The sequence below is a fragment of the Nerophis ophidion genome, linkage group LG12 (assembly GCF_033978795.1).
Source record: "Nerophis ophidion isolate RoL-2023_Sa linkage group LG12, RoL_Noph_v1.0, whole genome shotgun sequence".
Lineage (NCBI taxonomy): Eukaryota > Metazoa > Chordata > Actinopteri > Syngnathiformes > Syngnathidae > Nerophis > Nerophis ophidion.
The window spans coordinates 1949752-1971182 of NC_084622.1; the positions used below are offsets into that span (position 1 = coordinate 1949752).

Genomic DNA, 21431 nt, shown 5'->3' on the forward strand with positions numbered 1-21431 from the left:
TGTCCTGCTCCAGCGTTTAAATACCTCACCCCCTCCCTGTGGCTCCCTCTCTCCTCCCACCCTCCCTCTCCGCACTCGCCTCGCTCCAACACCAGCTCCTTGCGTGCTGCTAGCGCTCCATGAGACGGCCTCCTTTCTCCTCCTCCTCCCTCTGCCTTTTGCTTAAGCTCCCATCCTGGTCCTGTCTTCTCCATAGCCTCTTCATCCCTCACTGAAGCACTGCCTTTGCACTCTTCAGACCTTGGATCACCATGCAGCTTAGTGTCTTCAACTCCAACCAGCCCCCTGACACATCCCTCTCACTCTTCTCTCGCTTCCCTTTGTCTGTTTTGCCATCCACCAGACTGTCTTCTCCTCTCCCACCCACTATCACACCTCTTTTACTCCCACTTGGTCCCCTACTCCATATTTCAATCTCCCTCCTACAGTATGCAACCTCTCCATCTCTCCTCCCTTCCTCAGCAAAACATTGTTTTCCATTTCTGTTGCATCTTTCATGAGTTTTTCCATCAGAATCTCATTTTCCACAGGATGCTCTAACTATTTCCCCCTCTCCATGTGAAAGTAAAGTGTGCCAGATTAAGCCACCCCTCTAGACAGACACCAGTCATAGCGTTGCTTTCTAACCCCCACTGGGTCTGGCTGATGGATGAACATTTCACTAGTGCACTGTGCACACCCAACATATCTGCCATTCCTCTTTTTAATCCTAACACGCAAGTTTCCAAATGATGACAGTATTATCTTTATAGGCCAGACAATACACAGACACAACAAAAGGTCAACAACAGCCCTAATGCAAGGAGATCTCTGCACAGACTGATCGTCCAAATGCTTGGATTTTTGAAGTAAATTTGACTTCAGAACCAGGATTTCTTCTGCTAAGATGTAATGTTCAAAACTCTAATTTTGATTCCAGTCTATTATGAAGCACAAAAACAGTGTTGTTAATCAGAGATACCCAACATTTTTTGAGTCTACAGACTTACTGGTTTCTGTCAAACCTCCGTCAGACTAGGGGCACAGCTCCTGGTTCTGTATGCATCGATTATAGATTTTGACTGATTATAGTATGAGTAATAATCACATTTTTACGATTATTATGCATTGATTATTATCACAACAAAAACAATTTAAATCACAAACATTCATTTTAGATTTCGATGTGGTGTTTATAACTGTCGGAATTAAGAGTAATCAAATAATAACATAACAGTACAAAATATCAAATCTCACATTAGTTTTGTGTGTTATTATCTAATGATAGCGATTTAGCAAAGTTTAGCTGCTAAAATGAGCTATTATATGTTTTTTATCATTCAGCAAATTGTTAATTACCTCGCTACAACTGCCAAATTCCTCAGGACTAGAAGCAATGTCTATTCAAAATAGGTACTGAACTTAATATAAATGTTCTGTTGAATGGTAGCTGATTGTGTTGGTCTTGTGGATAAAAATGTAACTATGAGCAGGTTGCAAAAATCCCCTTTAAATACTGCACCTTAATGAAATTTTTAATTATTGGTGGCCACCTGCGACCCACCCAGAGTGAGTACGCAAATTTAACTAAATGTAGACCAGCAGACCCGATGCTGGTGTCAAACTCAAGGCCCGGGGGCAAAATCTGGCCCGCAAGATCATTTTATCTGGCATGCGAACACCTTGTGTGTCAATAAAGTACAAAATATTTTCTTTTATTAAATGTAGTTGATTTTTAAAGATTTTGACAGAAAAAAAAAAAATGTACTGCTTGAAATTGCATAATTTTTAAACTTTATTAGTATCCATTATAGCAGGGGCCGGGAACCTTTTTGGTTGAAAGAGCCATGAAAGTCAAATTGTTTTAAAATGTATTTCCGTAAGAGCCGTATATTTTTAACACCGAATACAACTGTCAGATTCAAACACTGATGAAATCTATTAAACAGACAAGAAGCAAGGAATTAAACAGAGACAGGATTCAATTTAGCTCAATGAGGAGAAACCCGTAGACCTGTACCCTTGTACAATGTCGTCCCAGGCTCTGACAAGAGAATTCTACGCCTCCTCTTTTATTTGGACTTTCCCTGATTACAACAACTAAATGCGTGCATCTCTTATTCTTTTTAATAACATTGTTATTTTGGAGCTAAGCAATAATAAATAAAATACTTTTGACATCTTGAACAGGTGCGATAGAAATGGATGGATGGATTCAAATGCATGAGAATGTTTTATATTTTGAACGTTATTTTTAACACTGTGATTACTAGCGGAATTACTAATTACTTATCGTGTTAAGCAACGTCAACTAAAATTTATCTGAGAGCCAGATGCAGTCATCAAAAGAGCCACATCTGGCTCTAGAGCCATAGGTTCCCTACCCCGTTCCCTACCCCTGCATTATAGCAACAAATGTTATTGTATATCATCATACTTTCCAAAATGTTTTTTTCTTAATAAAAATACCTAACTTTACCCATCAAATTAATAAAAATGACAATACATTTCACATTGTTCTTGTTCTATACAGCATAATACCGTAAATTGAAAAAAAAAATCACTTCTGTTTTTTGCGTAAAAATTCTGTTGACTGAGCTGCCAGTTTTTGACTGTAAAATCTACGATTGTTGTTTTTAACAGTGTTTTAATTTAAATGGTAAAACGGTACATTAGTTTTTACGGTAGAAAAACTGGCAGCAAAGTTGTCAGAATAAAAAAACAACTTGTGCTGTTTTTCCGTTAACAATATAATGTAAAAACCAATGTCAATTTAATACAAAACTTCTGACAACCAAGCTGTCAACTTTTCTGGAATGGTGATACAGAATAAATATATAATAGAAATATGGCTATGTGCCATAATACCAGCATTTTAACTTATAAAGGAGAGATGTGTATTTTCCTCCTTCAGAACACTTAACATTTGCAGCAATTAAGCACACTTGCAATTTAGCATTCAAGCACTTCTCCATCCGCAACGGTGACTATTTTTGTTCTGTCCTGAGCTGAAGTCATGCAGGATCCTACTGTTTTATAAGGAGTCTCCATTTAATTTGATTTGTATCATTGTATCTGAGTCTGTGTATTTTATCGGAGTGTTTATGTCGGATGTTGGTGCTGTCTAAGTTAACTCTTTGTGGTCCTTGTTGTATAAACCATCATCCTGTGGGAGACTGCAGATGGAAATTAGCCTTTGGCTACAATATGGCAGATTTATATTTTCTATGTTCAATAATGTGCATCGTCCCAGCAACAAAGATATGACAAATGGCAACTTTTATTGTACTATACACTATAACAAGCCTTTTGGTGTGTCTAGTGCAGAGGTGTCAAAGTCATTTTCTCTGAGGGCCACATCACAGTTATGTTTGGCCCTAGAGGGCCGATTCTAACAGTGAATACTATTATTACACAATGTTTTAATGCTTTTGTTAGTATATTTTTAAAAACAAACATGTAAAAAAAAAAAATATGGTAAGTTGCAATAATTTCACCTCAAAAAGTAGTGGATATTACTAGGGATGCACCGATTAATCGGTAACCGAATATATTCGGCCGAATATGGCAAAAAAAGCCACATTCGGCCTTCGGTGGAATGAGTTAAAAGCAAGGCCGAATAGTGGCGTGTGAAGCAATGACGCAATTTTTTGACGCGGTGACGCAGTCAACGAACGTGCGGTGACGTTGGAACCAGGCGTCTTCGGAAAAATGTCAGCAGTGTGGAGATATTTTAAAGTGTCGGAAAGTGACAAAAGTATTGCAGTTTGCAACGAATGTTCAGCCAAACTGTCTTGAGGAGGTGCCTCGTGGCCGACGTCTTTGGGAGGACGAAAAAGTTTGCGACTGACAGTGCCAAAGCAAACGGACTTACAAAGAAGGTAATGGAGTTTATGGCTTTGGATGATCAACCGTTTAGTGTTGTGGAGGAGATTGGCTTTCGGAGACTCATTGGGCACATTGAGCCCTGTTACACGATACCGAGCAGACGGTATTTCTCTGATGTGTGTTCTTTACATTGTGTGTGTGCTGTTTACATTATTAGCCTGTTGTGTAGGCTACCTGTATAAGTGTATGAGGTTACAAGCACACACTTATTGAGATTTACTTGAGCCTTCTGTTTACACTATTAGTCTATCTACTGTGGCTAAGCAGACTTTTGCCAAAAGGACAATAATTCATTTGTTGTGGGTTTATCCACTTTAATGCACTTTATTTTTTTTTGGAATGCATGTTTTTTTTCAAGGCCTAATATAAATGAAAAACTTTGTGCTTTTTTGAAAAGCAAAGGCTAAAGGAATATTAAAAAAAAGGCAATATTCAATAAAAATGTACTTTATTTAAAAAAACATGTCTAAAAATGTATTGTACGCTGTTTATGCAATATAAATTTTTTTGTGAAAAACTGCATTCATTATTCGGTATTCAGTATTTGGCCTTCGGCCAAGCTTTTAAATTTTATTCGGCTTCGGCCACAAATTTTCATTTTGGTGCATCCCTAGATATTATTGTATATGGAAAAATAGTACTCCTGTTTTTAATGGTAAAAAAAAACTGGCAGCTCATTTGGCAGAATTTTATTGGAAAATGTACATTAGTTTTTTTATTGTAAATTAAAAAAAAAATGCAATTTACAGTAAAATTTGGCACCTGAGCAGCCAGTTTTTTGTTAGTTTTTTTTACCACAAATAAACTGTAGATTTTTCGGTGTATTACTGTAAATGCCAAATCGGCACCACAGTTTATTACAGTAAAAAAAAGTACAGTTTTTCTCATCTACAGAAAAATGTAAAAACCACAGTAAATTTCACAATTTTACCATTAAATCTTTTGCTACTTTTACATTACACAATATTATGAATAACTTGCTTTGAAATCATTATTAGTATTAATTTATATTTTTAAAAAAATGGTATGAATGGTAATATATTTTTGCATAATTTACAGAATATTTAACATTATTTGCGATTACAGGAGTAATTTTTTTATTTTTTCTCCCAAAATTGAAAGAAAGAACACATTTAGTAAGAAACGTTACAGTACTTTGATACATAGTATTTCCAGGCTTTTAAGGGCCAAATATAATGAAGTGGCAGGCCTTGAGTTTGACACCGGGGGTCTAGTGGGACAGGCAAAACTTAAGTCAGAGAAAATGTGGTCATTTTTTTATAAGCTTTCTGTGCAGGCCGGTAGCATACATGTCAGAGACCCATACTGGTCCCCAGGCCGGTGGTTGTGGACCGCAGCAATTAAGCATTGATAAATCCACAAAGGTTTTTCAGGCAGCACGGTTGAACAGATTAGTGTTTAACCTTTCAATGGATAACATGTGAAAATCCGCTGCCTGCGGGGTCTGTATGTTTGAACACACACAAAGCATCAAGCTGGACACACACTCCGGCTGTCTGTGTCGTGTCCAAAACAGGACTGACCCGCAGCAGTCAGGCCAGATGCTTCCCGCCACACACGGACTATCACAGGCGAGATTGCTGAGTAATCCCAAACAAACCACACACTGTAACCTTGCCTATGTCTGTTTCTTCTCACTCCCAAGCTGGAAAGGTTCATTTTTCGGCCCAAGTGAAGCAAGTCACCTGCCAGACAAGCTGCTTCTCCAACAATAACACAAATTTGCATTTTCGCATCGGAAAACTGACTGGCAAGAAAATATTTGCAAAAAAACATTTTCTTCAGTCTTCCTATTCTGGTACTGGAAGGTCACTAATCATTGAAAAAATAAAGTAGTACCTCGATTTTTGAAGGCCACTTTTTCATAATTCGCCCAAAAATGTTTGCCAACATATTGTCTTAGTTTTAGTATGATGTCTCAGTTAAGGCATGCGCGTAACAAACTGCTGAAAATTATGGAGGCAAAGTTGGGGGTTTTAAAGCCGATTTTAATAACTTCCTGCTTTTCAAAACCCATCCATCTATTTTCTATTGCTTTTTGTGGGGGTGGCTGAAGCCGATCCCAGCTGCACTATAACTAACATTTGTAAACGTAGGTATGACTAGTTTGTGCACACCTGGATGTCAGAAACACAAACAAAAACAAAAATGTCCTGACGTTTCGCACTTTTCAAAAGCTTCAGCAATAGGAACACACCTTTCTTTGCAGCTAACTTTGGGGCAACTTCTTAAAAGGCAGGAGTCTTTTAATATAGGCAATTAAAACCCTGTCGTAGTGATGCTGCCGTTTTAGGTGACTAATAAGTAGAGATGTCCTCTAATGACTTTGTCAATATCAGATATTCCGATATTGTCCAACTCTTAATTACCGATTCCAATATCAACCGATACCGATATCAGGGTATCTGCAGGTTTCAGCAAGTCAAATTTAAGACTTTTTAAGACCTTTTTAATGCCACCTTGAATGGAATTTAAGACCGAAAAAAAATAATAAAAAAATCTATGAATATAAGTGATGGTTGGGGATCCCACTGTACTACAACCTCAAAGACAATCAGTCAAGTTTACTTTTTGTATGTTTATTAATAAACTGATAAGCACCACTCTGCCAAACAGCTGATCAAAAATCTTGAGATCCAAAAACTTTGACATCCAAAACAAACAAACCAACACCAACGGCAGTAAAAACATAACCGAGGTGAGGGTAAAAATAAACTACATTTCATTAACACATACAGAGACCCGTTGACTTGGTCGAAGAGCAGTTTTGGATGTGAGGTGCTAATCCGTGTTTCGTAATATATGCTGTTTTATCCTTTCCGCAGGAAAATGTATTAGCAACCTGAGAATCAGTAAACATCACACGAAAAAGATGGCCAATCCCGTCATTTGAGGTGTAGGATTGATGTTTCACCACAGTGTGCAAGATCCATAACACCTCGGATGTTAATGTTGCTGTCCCGCCGAAGATTAGTGTCAGGTCAGTGCTGCTAGCGGCGGTTGTTGCTAGCTGGGGGGCGTTGGCGCTGGACCCACGCAGAACTAAGAGATGCCCGGTGTTTGTTTTTGGCTCTCTGCCGCGATTTTATGCGTACCGCACTGCATGTGCGATTCCACCGCTCTAATTCCCATGGTGCCAAGTTTGAAATCCCTCTTACAAAGTATGCACCTGGCCTCCTCGGGATTGGCAACAGGCTTAAGCCAGCTTTTAAACCGGCTGTCCTCCAGCCAACGCTCGCAAAACGTGCATTTCCCCATGCTGACTGAAAGGCGTCCGCGAGGCAGAAAGGAAGGAGTCCGCGCGCGACTGACACTGAAATCACTCACTTTTACTCAAAGACGTGCCCCTGAATAAAAACAAAAAAACTGGCCCGACAATTCAAGACCATTGAGTATTGAATTTAAGACCATCTTAGGAATTTCTAATAAATTTAATGCTTTCTAAGGCCTTAATTTTAGACACATGAATTTAAGACTTTTTAAGGATCCGCGGATACCCTGGATATGTACAGTCGTGGGATTAACACATTATGCCTAATTTTGTCGTGATGCCCCGCTGGATGCATTAAATAATCAATCAATCAATGTTTATGTAAAGCAACTGAAATTATGGAAAAAAATACCAACATAGCACTGCCATATTTATTATTAAAGTCACAAAGTGCATTATTTTTTTTAACATGCCTGAAAACAGCAGCTTAGAATTTGGGAAGTGCTCTCCCTGAGAGAGCATGAGGAGGTTGAGGGGGGGGATAGGGAGTAGCAGGGGGTGTACATTTAAGTGTCCTGGAAGAGTTAGTGCTGCAAGGGCTTCTGAGTATTTGTTATGTTATATTGTTGTTTATGTTTTGTTCCGGTGCAGATGTTCCCCCGAAATGTGTTTGTCATTCTTGTTTGGTGTGGGTTTCACAGCGTGGCGCATGTTTCTAACAGTGTTAAAGTTGTTTGTACGGCCACCCTCAGTGTGACCTGTAAGGCTGTTGACCAAGTATGCATTGCATTCACTTGTGTGTGTGAAAAGTTGTAGATATGTGACTGGGTCGGCACGCAGAGGCAGTGCCTTTAAGGTTTATTGGCGCTCTGTTCTTCTCCCTACGTCCGTGTACACAGTGCAGTTTAAAAAAGTCATAAATTTTACTTTTTGAAACCTATACCGATAATTTCCGATATTTTAAAGCATTTATCGGCCGATATTATCGGACATCTCTGCTACTAAGGTTTGATGTGCTTAAGTTCTTTGTTTTTTCCCTCCCCATGGAAGGTCTGCAGAACATCCATCCATTCTCTACTGTTTGTCCTGTTCGGGGTCGCGTGGGGTGCTGGAGCCTATCTAAGCTGCTTGGGGCGGAAGGCGGAGTACACCCTGGACAAGTCGCCATCTCATCACAGGGCCAACACAGATAGACAGACAACATTCACACTCTTATTCACACACTAGGGCCAATGTAGTGTTGCCAATCAACCTATCCCAAGGTGCATGTCTTCGGAGAACATTTGGTGCAAAAAAACAGTCAAAACGCCTCAGTCTAAAACAGTCAAGAAGTCCCACAGCATCAATGCCATGTCTACAATCAGCTCAGGGGGAGTTTACGGCTTCATTTGCTCACCATAACCTGCCTACCAACAAATATGACACACTGTTTTTTTTAAAATAGGTCCTCGAGGTTATCAAATAAGAAAAAAAAAAGGTATTTACTAATGAACATAAAAAAAAAGTAAGCTGTGAAGGTGTGGCTACCAGAGTGCCCTGTATTAAAATGAGCAACATCCCTAATTAAAACAATATCCAAGACTGTGCACTCATTGCATTGATAAATGTGTGCTTGCTGTGCTTAATGCTATGATGGAATGAATGCAATGTTTTGCCCATAGATTAACTTTTAATGTCATTTAACACGTAACGTGTGCAAGCGGTCCTGACTGTTTCCAGGCCTTGGTGACATCAGCCAAGAAGTCTGACAGCAGTGTGACAAGGAACAGCCTTGCTGCCATTTTAGGAGTTTGTGTTGCTATGTTGTTCAATACACGTTAGTGCTGTGATGTGAAAAACATTTGAGCTGCATTTGAGTCGTACAAGGTGAGCTGTATGGACTACTGTGCATCAATGGAGTGAATGTTTACACTGTATTAACAGCACTGTCAACATTAACCTGTTAACACATGTGATTAGTTAAATTAAATTCATCGTGTTACCATAAATAAATGATTAATTACACTGGGGGTTTTTTATGCGGCGGAAGGCAACGTGCAAACTCTGAATTTTTTATTAGATAAAACTGAGGTATTTAGTTAGTATTGCAGCGACAAACTTTCTTGTCAAGTTTAAAATAGCATCTTAAAGCAAAACATGAACATAAAGATGGCGTAACGAGGCCTTTTAGATTTACTAAGGTCTGACATGTTTCTTAACTTTCCTAGTGGCAGTAGGTAGACGCACAAACTGCGTAACTGGCAACCTGGATGTAAAACACTCACGGACTTTCTAATTGGTTAAAACGGAGGGCGGGACATCGAAAAGAAAATAAGATTTCAGGTCTGTAAATCTTAATTTTGAAATGAGCATATGACGGCTGGACTACTGTTATCAGTTATAGAGGTATCCGAAAATATGATTTATTAATTCCTTTTGACATATCAGGGCCACACCATTTAATGACTTGGCAAGGAATTCGTACATATGGATCCTTTAAGGAGAATTGAAAAATAAAAAAGAATATTGTGGATCCGAATCTTTTGAAATGGATGTCACAGATGCGTTTGAGCCCTCAAACATATTTTTCTTGATGGATTTTGGTTTCCTGCTGGCTCCACTGTGGACGGGACTCTCTCTGCTGTGTTGGATCCACTTTGGATTGATGTCTCACGGTTGTCTTGGATCCACTATGCATTGAACTTTCACTGTAAGATATTAGACCCGCTTGACATCCATTGCTTTCGGTTCCCCTAGAGCAGGGGTCGGGAACCTTTTTGGCTGAGAGAGCCATGAAAGCCAAATACTTTGAAATGTATTTCCTTGAGAGCGATATCATATTTTTTAACACTGAATACAACTAAATGCGTGCATTTTTTAAGTAAGAACGACATTTTTAGAGTATAATAAGTCTTTAATTATTTTTAATAACATTGTTATTTCTTGAACAGGTGCGGAAGAAAACGGATGGATGGATTAAAAGGCATGAGAATGTTTTATATTTTGAACGTTATTTTTAACAATGTGATTACCAGCGGAATTATTCATTACTTATCGTGTTAAGCAATGTCAGCTAAGATTTATCTAGGAGCCAGATGCAGTCGTCAAAAGAGCCACATCTGGCTCTAGAGCCATAGGTTCCCTACCCCTGCCCTAGAGGGAGGGGGTTTCCCACATATGCGGTCCTCTCCAAGGTTTCTCATAGTCATTATCACCGACGTCCCCCTGGGTGTGAGTTTTCCTTGCCCTTATGTGGGCTCTACCGAGGATGATGATGTGGTTTGTGCAGCCCTTTGAGACACTAGTGATTTAGGGCTATATAAATTGCTTGATTGATTGAATCTTAACAGGTCAAAGAGTTTAACATTCTCCTGGAATTAATTGTGTTTTTGTACATAGGGTCAAGTTGCTGTAATAATATTTCTTGCATTTATGACTTCCGCTGCAGCTACTCTGAGGCCTACCGTCAACACAATATGAATTTCTTTAAATGCAGATCAATAAAGGTAAGGCATGCAAGAGCACTGAACAAAAAACATTTTACGGACCATAGGGCGCACCAGATTATAAGGCGCATTAATGAGGTCATATTATATATATTTTTTCTGAATGTAAAACAATTCCTTGTGGTCTACATAACACATAATGGTGGTTCTTTGTTAAATGTTGCATAGATCATCTTTAAGTCGCTTTCTGACAGTCGCTTCAGGATGTGCCGTTTTGTGGGCGGTCTTATTTACGTGGCTCACCTTCGACAGAGTCTTCTCCCCGCCATCTTTGTTGTAGCGGTGTAGCGTGCAAGGACGGGAGTGGACGAAGTGTCAAAAGATGGAACTAACTGTTTTAATGACATCCAGACTTTACTTCAATCAATACTGCATCTTCTCATTCAGAAACAACAAACCAGAAATGTGTCCCGCGAAAAACTGTCTGACCGGAACTCTAATAACTAAATTTTATTTGGTGAATAATAAAACTCACTATACCGGTATGTTTTAGTGCTTTTCATTGCAAGTTTACTGACAAATATATGTACAAACTTTGCACTACTTTATATTAGAAATGGCAACAGCGGAGGATGAATGTCCCATAAAAAGAAGTTCATCGACTATGTCGGCACGGACTACAAAGGCGGAAGCGCGCAGTTTTTCAGGATTCATGCAGATCCCAACTACGATCAGCAGGTACCAGAAGGTAAAAAAAGTTGCTTTCGCATAATATTGCAAAAAAAAATGCCAGATAATAAGTATTACGTTATACACACTCAATAATACTCGTATGTTTAAGCACATCAAGCGGTGCGGCTTCATAGCTTACCAAAGTCATACTAAAATTTTGATGGATTTTTCAGCGCTGTGTGTAATGTTCTATATTTTCAATGGAACATATAAAATATTTATGTTTACTTGAGTCATAATGCCAGCATAGTGCAGTCTACACGTATATCTTATGTTTCACTGCTATCTACTGGTCACACTTATTACACCACGCACCAAATAAAATTGCTTCGAGGTCAGTAAGCAAAACCAGATTTCATCTGTACATTAGGCGCACCGGTTTATAAGGCGCACTGTCAAGTTTTGAGGGGAAAAAATGATTTTAAGTGTGCCTTATAGTCCTTAAAAATATGGTATTATCACAGCATTTTAAAAAATTGGAGCCCTTTGAAGTTTTGGGACATCAAATGTCAATATTTTTGATTAAAACATCATGAAAGAGGTAGGTTGTGTCTAAACAAGTGATATTTGCACATCTCGCTTCTCCATCTAGGTCTTGTCCTGTCCAACACCCTTACACCATAACCATTATGTCGGCCATGTGTGCACACACAAAAACTTAAACACACATTCTGTATATAGTGTGAGACTGGGGGCGATCGTTCTCCATTATTAAAACTAGGTCAGGGAGGAATGGGGCAGTAATTATTTTCATCATTATTAATTTCCACCTCCAGGATGCACCAGGGCTTTTTTGTCCATTTCAATCTTCATTTCAGACCCCCTGCCTGCATCCATACACTCAGGCACCACCATCACCACCACCACTGTCTTTATACAGGCTGCGTGCCAAACCAGGCAGAACAGAGGTCGGGGGCACAAAAGTGAAAAGAGCTAAAAGGGATGCAAAGAGCGCGCAATCAGAGAGGGAGAGATGAGCAGAGGAAGCAGGAGGGGTCGGATTCATCACTCACTGGACCACTACCAGTTGTTTACTCGATATGGCAAATGAAAAGCTGGTGTTGGAGGAGGGGAGGAGGCAAGGAGAAAGAGAAGCCCTGCGGGAGCACTTCAGCTGTGATGGCTTGTACACTCCAATTAGTCCCAAGAAAAGCTACTAAAGGCTGTGGCCCCACACCCCAAAAAAGAAAGTTATAAGGAGAGGGAGCTACTTCGGCAAGGAATCACACCCAAAAACTCAATACCACTTCCCCTCTGAGACATCAATGATATTACTGGGTGGCACGCTGTCAAGGTTGTTAACCCAGCAGTCAATAAACACAATAAAAACACACTTTATTTGAACTGTTTTACACTGGTTTGTATATACCGTATTTTTCGGACAATAAGGCGCACTTAAACTCTTTTCGATTCCTCAAAACTTGACAGTGCGCCTTATAACACGGTAAGCCTAATGTACAGAATCATTTTGTTTGTACTTACGGACCTCAACGCTATTTTATTTGGTACATGGTGAAATGATAAGTGTGACCAGTAGATGGCAGTCACACATAAAAGATATGCGTAGACTGCGATATAATGCCAATCTAAGAGATAGGTGTGACTGCCATTTAATGGCAGTCACATATCGATAAACGTAGACCGCAATATGACTCAATTAAACAACACCAAAATGTTATATGTTCCATTGAAAATATAGAACATTACACACGGCACTCAAAAATCTATCAAAATGTTTTAGTACGACTTTGGTAAGCAATGAAGCCGCACCACTTGATGGATTGTACTGTGCTTCAACATACGTTTATTATTATGGTGTGTGTATAAGGTAAGACATTATCTGGCATTTTGTTTTGCAATATTATGCAAAAGCAACGTTTATTACCTTCTGGTACCTGCTGATCTGTATTTGGGATCTGCATAAGTCCTGAAAATTTATGCACGTCTGCCTTTGTAGTCCGTGGAGACACCATAGTCGAGAAGCTTCTTCTTTTTCCTCTCTCTTCTTGTTATGGGACATTCATCCTCCGCTGGTGACATTTGTAATATAAAGTAGTGTGAAGTTCTTATATCTGTCAGTAAACCCGCCATGAAAGCGCTAATACATACCGGTGTAGTGAGTTTACATTATTCACCAAAGGAACTTTACTTATTAGAGAGTTCCGGTAGGACGGCTTTTCACGGGACACATTTCCGGCGTTGTCCTTTCACTAGTGAGCCACGGATGAGGAGATGCTGCTCTGTTATTGATTGAAGTAAAGCCTGAATGTTATTAAAACAGTTAGCGCCATCTTTTGAGACTTCTTCCACTCCTCTCCTTGCACGCTACAACAAAGATGACGGGGAGAAGACACTGTCGAAGGTGAGCCACGTAAATAAGACTGCTCACAAGACAGCGCATCCTGAAAAAAACTGTCAGAAAGCGACTTGAAGATGATGTGTAAAACATAATCTATGCAACATCTTGACCAAAGAACCATCATTACATGTTATACAGACCACAAGGAAGTGTTTTCACTTTAGAAAATAAAATTATATGACCCCATTATTGCGCCCTATAATCCGGTGCGCATTTTGTATGAAAAAAGACCTGAATAGACCCGCTAATCGGCAGTGCACCTTTTAGTCCGGTGCGCCCTATGGTCCGAAAAATGCGGTGAACACAGCCTCTAATTTATTAAGGGTCTGGGTATTTAGAATAATATATATAATAATGTATTTGGCAATTAATTGATAATGAAACCATTTACAGCTTAAAAAGGCTCATAATTTGGCTGCTCACATATGCAATAACAGATTGTGTCTATTATTTTCTCAAAACTTGTATTAATCTACTTGCTGATTTATTGTTAAAATCTGGTTACTTTGGGCTGCAACACAGTTCTATCTACATTTCTGTTAAAATGTCACGGAATGTCTGGAGACTTTAGACTTAGACTTCCTTTTTAATGTCATTCAAATTTGAACTTTACAGCACAGATAAGAACAAAATTTTGTTACATAAGCTCATGGTAGTGCAGGATAAAAAAAAAGCAATAAGGTGTATGTATAAAATAAATATAAATAAATAGATTATTGTACAGATAAATATATTGCACTTTTTCACATATGTCCACGTTATGGATGTATGTTATATTGTCTTTTTTATTCCAGCGAGTTAATCCATTTTGGGGGGAGTTGAGGGGATAATTTAATTATGACGCCTTCAAGAGTCTTACGGCCTGAGGGAAGAAGCTGTTACAGAACCTGGAGGTTCTGCTTCGGAGGCTGCGGAACCTCTTTCTAGAGTCCAGCAGTGAAAACAGTCCTTGGTGGGGGTGGGAGGAGTCTTTGCAGATTTTCACATTTTTTACATCAGTTTTGTGCGATTCTACAAATTTGGGTACCGAGTACAGGGGCAGTATTGGCCATACAAATGCTGATGCTTAAAATTTTCAGATTATTAAAATAATACATTTTAAAATAAAAATTGTAATCATAAAAAAACACAGGATGGTATAACAATATCAATTAAATATTTAAATTGTTATCGGCTTTAGCGGTTTAGCTCGGTTGGTAGAGTGGCCGTGCCAGCAACTTGAGGGTTGCAGGTTCGATTCCCGCTTCTGCCATCCTAGTCACTGCCGTTGTGTCCTTGGGCAAGACACTGTACCCACCAGCTCCCAGTGCCACCCACACTGGTTTAAATGTAACTTAGACATTGGGTTTCACTATGTAAAGCGCTTTAAGTCACTAGAGAAAAGCGCTATATAAATATAATTCTATAAAATTCGATTCTATAATGTCCTTAAAAAGTCCTTTTGCATCAAATTACTTATTTCCTGAGTTTATAAACAATAACAAATATGATTAAAAACATTTTTGCGATATGAATAATAGACCTCACCACTATAGTATCAAATATATTGATACTATTGCTGTCGATATCTGTATCGATCTGCCCACCTTTGTTAACATTCAAGAGCTCTCGCTTGCATTTACAATGTCCTCCTGTAGTGTGTAGTGTAGCATGTTTAGCTATCAACATGCAGTATCACGATATAACTAAAGCATTAAAAAAGCTCCATTTTCGGCTAAATGCTTCTTGGTTTGAACGTACGTCGTTTATATTGCGCAACCCCAGTTACAATGAGTAGTTTACAATATGGAGTAAAGTCTCTGGACACAGCTCTAAATCAGTTACGAGCTAGGTTTACCTTGAATCTTTATGTCTTATCTTAGCAAGACATTACTGTGCTTCAGAATGTGTAACAACAGTTTAAGGAGGGCACCTGATGGTGTGGCCGCAGTGCACAAAGCAAGGATTATGAATGATATGTTGGATGAGCTTCCAAGGAACCCTGACCTATATCCTATCAAAAATGTTTGGATCAAATAGAACAAGATGTCGCACAAACATTTGGTAGGGCCGGCGTGCCCATCACTCACAGAAAAACAACTTTTCTGACAATGTGCTCAAGGGCTGCAACAATTAATCGATTAATTTCATGACAAAAAGCTTTGATATCCTGTTGCTTCTATAAATAATTTAATGAAATAAAAGTAAATATGTATAAAAACCGGACTGAAACTTAAAATATGCAGACAGTTTCTGTAAGGCCGTTGCAATATAGCTTAAGGGCCGATGTGCACATGTTAAAAGTGCAATTTCAATGATGAAATGCATTTATTGCAAAAACGATTGAAGGTTAATGGATGGCAGAAAAAATATATATTTTAAATATTTTTCGGGAAATACACATTGAGGCTATACTCACTTATTATTTGAACAAACTAATCTATGGATTACTCAAATGCTAAAATAATCGATAACTTCATTCAGAGTGTGCTCTTTACTCTAGAGCAGTGGTCCCCAACCTTTTTGTATAGGCGGACCGGTCAATGCTTAATAATTTGTCCCGCGGCCCAGGGGGGATCCTTTTTTCTTTGTCATGAAAAAGGGACGTTTTTGTCATGAAAAAGGGAGGTTTTTGTAGTTGGTGCACTAATTGTAAGTGTATATTGTGTTTTTTATGTTGATTTAATAAATTAAAAAAATATATTTTTTTTTAAATAAAAATGAATTAAAAATTCTTCTGCGGCCCGGTGGTTGGGGACCACTGCTCTAGAGCACCGGTGTCAAACTCCAGGCCCAGGGCCAAGACCGGCCTGACACGTCATTTAATGTGGCCCGCGAAAGCCTGGGAATAATGTGGATACTTCATCTTTCTTACTAATTGTTTTGATTGTATCCATTATTACAGAAAAAAATGTAGGTAATAACTGAAATGTCACGTTTATATACGTACAAATATTCAATTGTTATTGGTGTTAACTTTTGAGCCCCTCGCCAATCGATTTCGATTCTTGGGGTGAGGATTTGATTCACAAAAGATACCCGATTCAAGACAATTCTCGATTCAAACTGATTTTTGCAATGTCTTTGGTACAATAATAAGAACACCAAAACAAAACAACTTACAGGATACAAAACCTTTTGGTTGCTGACGTAAGACACATATACATGCACCAAGTATAGAGATGGCCTAAAAAATGTTTAATTTTTTATTGATTTGTCAAGAAAAAAAAAAAAAAAATACATTCAATTAGAGCTGGGCGAAATTGGCTTTTATTAATATAGCGATATTTTTATGCCATATTGCAATATACGACATACATTACGATATTTTGCCTTAGCCTTGAATGAACACTTGATGCATATAATCACAGCAGTATGATGATTCTATGTGTCTACATTCAAACATTCTTCATACTGCATTAATAAATGCTACTTTTAAACTTTCATGCAGAGAGGGAAATCACAACTAAGTCAATTGACCAAAACTGTATTCATTAAATACTCTTCATTCTCTCACGGGTGACTTTTTAAATGAAAGAACAAATTAATAGTGATGCTACCTTTTTGTAGTAACACTTCTGCTGCATACTTTGTATATTGCTGTTGTCTGCTTAATATCTTCCCGCTTGGAGCCAAACCACCGCCAGATGATGGATCCCTTGCTGTTTATTTTGGGCATTTATTGTTCTTCCTCCATTGGTGATCAGTTTCGCACCTTCTCTCTCTTGTAATGTCCCAAGCTCCGCTCCGCTTGTACGACCTGCCTCAGCCAACGTAAGCCATGCTGCTACCTCTCTGGTCGGCGAAGGTATATGATGCTACACTCGCGACAGTATGTGACGTATGTAAGAAGGCGGGCTTGTTTTCCGTCTCCGTGAGAAGGAGACGAGGAGGAGTGAGAAACGCCTGAATTTTAATGCCCTCAGCTAACGTTAGCCATGCTGCTACTTCTCTGGTCGGCGAGAGCGTATGAAGGTAGACGCACGAGATTATGTGATGTATGTAAGAAGGCGGGCTATTTTTCCGTCTCTGTGAGAAGGAGAAATGACGAGGAGTGAGAAACGCCTGTAGTGTAATGCCCGCAGCTAAAAGCAACTGTGTGAGAATATATAATCAAATATTACGATAGTCATTTTCTATATCACACAGAGACAAACCTGCGATATATCGTTTACATCCATATATTGCCCAGCCCCACATTAAATTTTTGAACATTTCTAAAAAAAAATTTAAAAAATCGGGATTCGAATGTGATGGAAAACATTTTTTTTAGCAAAGTTAATTATATAGCATATGATAGTGGAAAATAAATGACCAAATAAATGAAAATAACAATAAATACTTAAATATCTGCTTGTCACCTTGACTTACGATTTCAAAGCAAGTTATCCATCAATTAGTACGTACATAAATCAAATAACCAAATGCATAGGCAGTAATATAATGAGGCTTTTTAACTTTTATATTTTTGCATTTACTGTTACATGCGACCCTCAGAGGGCGGCCATGACTGCGATGTGGCCCTCAATGTAAACAAGTTTGACACCTCTGCTCTAGACTAGTGGTTCTCAAATGGGAGTATACGTACCCCTGGGGGTACTTGAAGGTATGCCAAGGGGTCCGTGAGATTTTTTTAAAAATATTCTAAAGATAGCAACAATTCAAATATCCTTTATAAATATATGTATTGAATAATACTTCAACAAAATATGAATGTAAGTTCATAAACTGTGAAAAAAATAAACTATGCAATATTCAGTGTTGACAGCTAGATTTTTTGTGGACATGTTCCATAAATATTGATGTTAAAGATTTCTTTTTTTGTGAAGAAATGTTTAGAATTAAATTCATGAATCCAGATGGATCTCTATTACAATCCCCAAAGAGGGCACTCTAAGTTGATTACTTGTGTGTAAAAAATCTTTATAATTGAATCATTTGTTTATTTTTCAACAAATTTTTAGTTATTTTTATATCTTTTTATCCAAATAGTTCAAGAAAGACCACTAGAAATGAGCAATATTTTGCACTGTTATACAATTTAATAAATCAGAAACTGATGACATAGTGCTGTATTTTACTTCTTTATCTCTTTTTTTCAACCAAAAATGCTTTGCTCTGATTAGGGGGTACTTGAATTAAAAACATGTTCACAGGGGGTACATCACTGAAAAAAGGTTGAGAACCACTGCTCTAGACTGTCTACTCTCTCATTGCAGGAGCTAAATTCAGCTAAAATCAAATATATTGCCTATAACAAAGCCAAAGTAAACTTAAAAGGTTTTAAAAAGAGGTTTTCCTTGATTTTTTTTTTTTTTTTTTTCAAACTTTCCTTGAATGCTTCTGGCTCCTCCCAGTGGAGGTCTGCCACTCATTCAAATGACAAACTCCAAAATCTTAGAAGAAACTCCATCCATCCATCCATTTCTACCACTTATCCGTTTTGGGGTCACAGGGGATGCTGGAGCTTATCTCAGTTACAATCGGGCGGAAGGTGGTGTACACCCTGGACAAGTTGCCACCTCATTGCAAGGCCAACACTGATAGACGGACAACATTCACACACTATGGCCAATTTAGTGTTGCCAATCAACCTATGCCCAGAAAAGTGGAAGCGTTTAAAAAAGGGTCTAAAACGTTTTGGTTTTATCCATTTTTACTGTTGGTTTGATCGCGCACGCCATAAAAAAAGAGCACGTCATCTTGCTAGTTAGCACAATTTACTACAGGACATAAGCACATACACAAAATAAGAAGAGATTAAATATTCTTGTCTGCCTGGTTCACTGGTGGAACTAAAAAACGTGCTGTCTGAGTCTGCAGGCCCCACAGCAGATGCAGTTAAATGGTGACGACACATGGCCTGGCACCATTTAAGTGTGATACATTTTTCAACAGCTCTGAGTCACCGTTGTGAGCTCTGAGCATGGCAAAGTGCGCCGCTCATGGCTGCTGGCATGCACAGACAGCTGGCCTTGGACTTCTTATGCATTTGTTAGACACAGAATCCGCTTGCCAAACGTTCACTGTCACTGAAGCGCCCCCTCTCATGCTGCCGTCATGGTAACAAGAGCTGTGAAAGAACAAGCTGAGAATTATGAGAAAGGGAAATGACGGACACAAGGCCACGTTGTCACAGAGACAGACGAGTGCTCGGTGGCTTTGTTAAACCAACTTTTCCCCCCATCAATCATAACGCATGCAAGAAATTAAGTCTCTTGGGGGGTATTCATAAGCACAATATGAGGAAAGTATTTTCAAGTTTTTATTGCTCAAATGGCAGTTTTATTTGTGTCATTTCAATATTTATTGTAATTACAAACACCTTGACCATCTCAACTTGAAGCTCTTTGTCAGGGTCGAGCAGACTATGTCAACTCTCTTAACCACAGCTCCTGTCGACTATCTGGGGGGGCTGTATAGCTCAGTTGGTAGAGTGGCCGTGCCGGCAACTTGGGGGTTCCAGGTTCGATCCCTGCTTCCGCTAGCCAAGTCACTGCCGTTGTGTCCTTGGGAAAGACACTTCACCCACGTGCTCCCAGTGCCACCCACACTGGTTTAAATATAACTTATATTGTGGGTTTCACTACGTAAAGCACTTTGAGTCACTAGAGAAAAAGCGCTATATGAATATAATTCAATTCACTACTTGTTAGCTTTTTTCCTTGCGAGTGAACGATGATTGTTTATGTCACTTGAACTAATCGATGGGTTATAGTTTTTTTTTTCATTGGCTCTGAAGGAGAGTCCTGAACAAGTCCTACAAAGCTTGGCAAATAAGTCTTGCAGGTTGTTCATTCAATTGTCCAATATTGTTTAAAAAAATATATATATATATATAACAGAGACATGACACAAAACTAATCACATTTGGGCTGTAAGAAATACTAAAAGACATCAAGAAAATAAATTGCAGTAGATCTTGCCCTGTGTAGAGGACTTCAAGTACCTCAGAGTCTTGTTCAGGAGTGAGGGAAGAGCGGCTCGTGAGATCGACAGGAGGATCGTTGCGGCGTCTTCAGTAAGGCGGACGCTGTATCGATCTGTTGGGGTGAAGGAGGAGCTGAGCCGGAAGGCAAAGCTCTCAATTTACTGGTCGATATACGTTACAATCCTCACGGGTACAGGCGGTCGAAATGAGTTTCCTCTGGCGTTGGCGGGGCTCTCCCTTAGAGATAGGATGAGAAGCTCTGCCATCCGGGAGGAACTCAAAGTAAAGCCGTTTCTCCTCCACATGGAGAGGAGCCAGATGAGGTGGTTCGGGCCTCTGGTCAGGATGCCACCCGAACGCCTCCCTAGGGAGGTGTTTACGGCACCTCCGACCAGTAGGAGGCCACGAGGAAGACCCACGACATATTGGGAAGACACAGGACACATTGGGAAGACTGTCTCCCGGCTGGCTTGGGAACGCCGCAGGGACCTGTAAAAAAAAAAAAAAAAATCGTATGTGATTGGATAAACCACTTGTTTGTTATCTTGAATGACATGCTACTTCAACCAATCACATTGAAATCAAGCCGTGACGCTGATGAGTGACGCTGCGAAATCCAAAACAGAATAGCCGACATATTGGATAACGAAAGAGCGAAAAATTCTCTTGTTCATCTTTTAAATAGTTAATATTCACTAGGTTTGATAAAACAGTTGGAATAGCAGCTTGGGCTGCATGCCACCATTGTTGTTTGAATCAAGCAGTAGCTTTTGCGCTACGTCACATCGATGAAACCCCGCCCAGCGATTCTGATTGGTTCATCATTTTTTGCTACCTGGAAGGACTTTGCAATGCCTTCAAGCCCAGATCCTTGTGTGTAGCTCAGTGAACTACAAGGGTCTGACG

The 21431-nt window shown here is 39.1% G+C and overlaps 1 long non-coding RNA gene across 2 annotated transcripts in view; it reads right to left on the minus strand.

Moving 5' to 3' along the window:
* Positions 1-19409: 19409 nt before the first annotated feature.
* The window catches only part of LOC133563757 (uncharacterized), a 41675-nt gene continuing 39653 nt past the window's right edge, over positions 19410-21431 (minus strand). Inside the window, exons 4-5 of one of the 2 annotated variants that reach the window (XR_009809093.1) lie at positions 20714-21014; positions 19410-20637 (exon numbers count right to left, since the gene is read on the minus strand). This is a non-coding gene — a long non-coding RNA (uncharacterized LOC133563757). Of the gene's footprint in view, positions 21015-21431 lie in introns of both variants that reach the window. The other variant, XR_009809092.1, reaches the window with a different exon arrangement.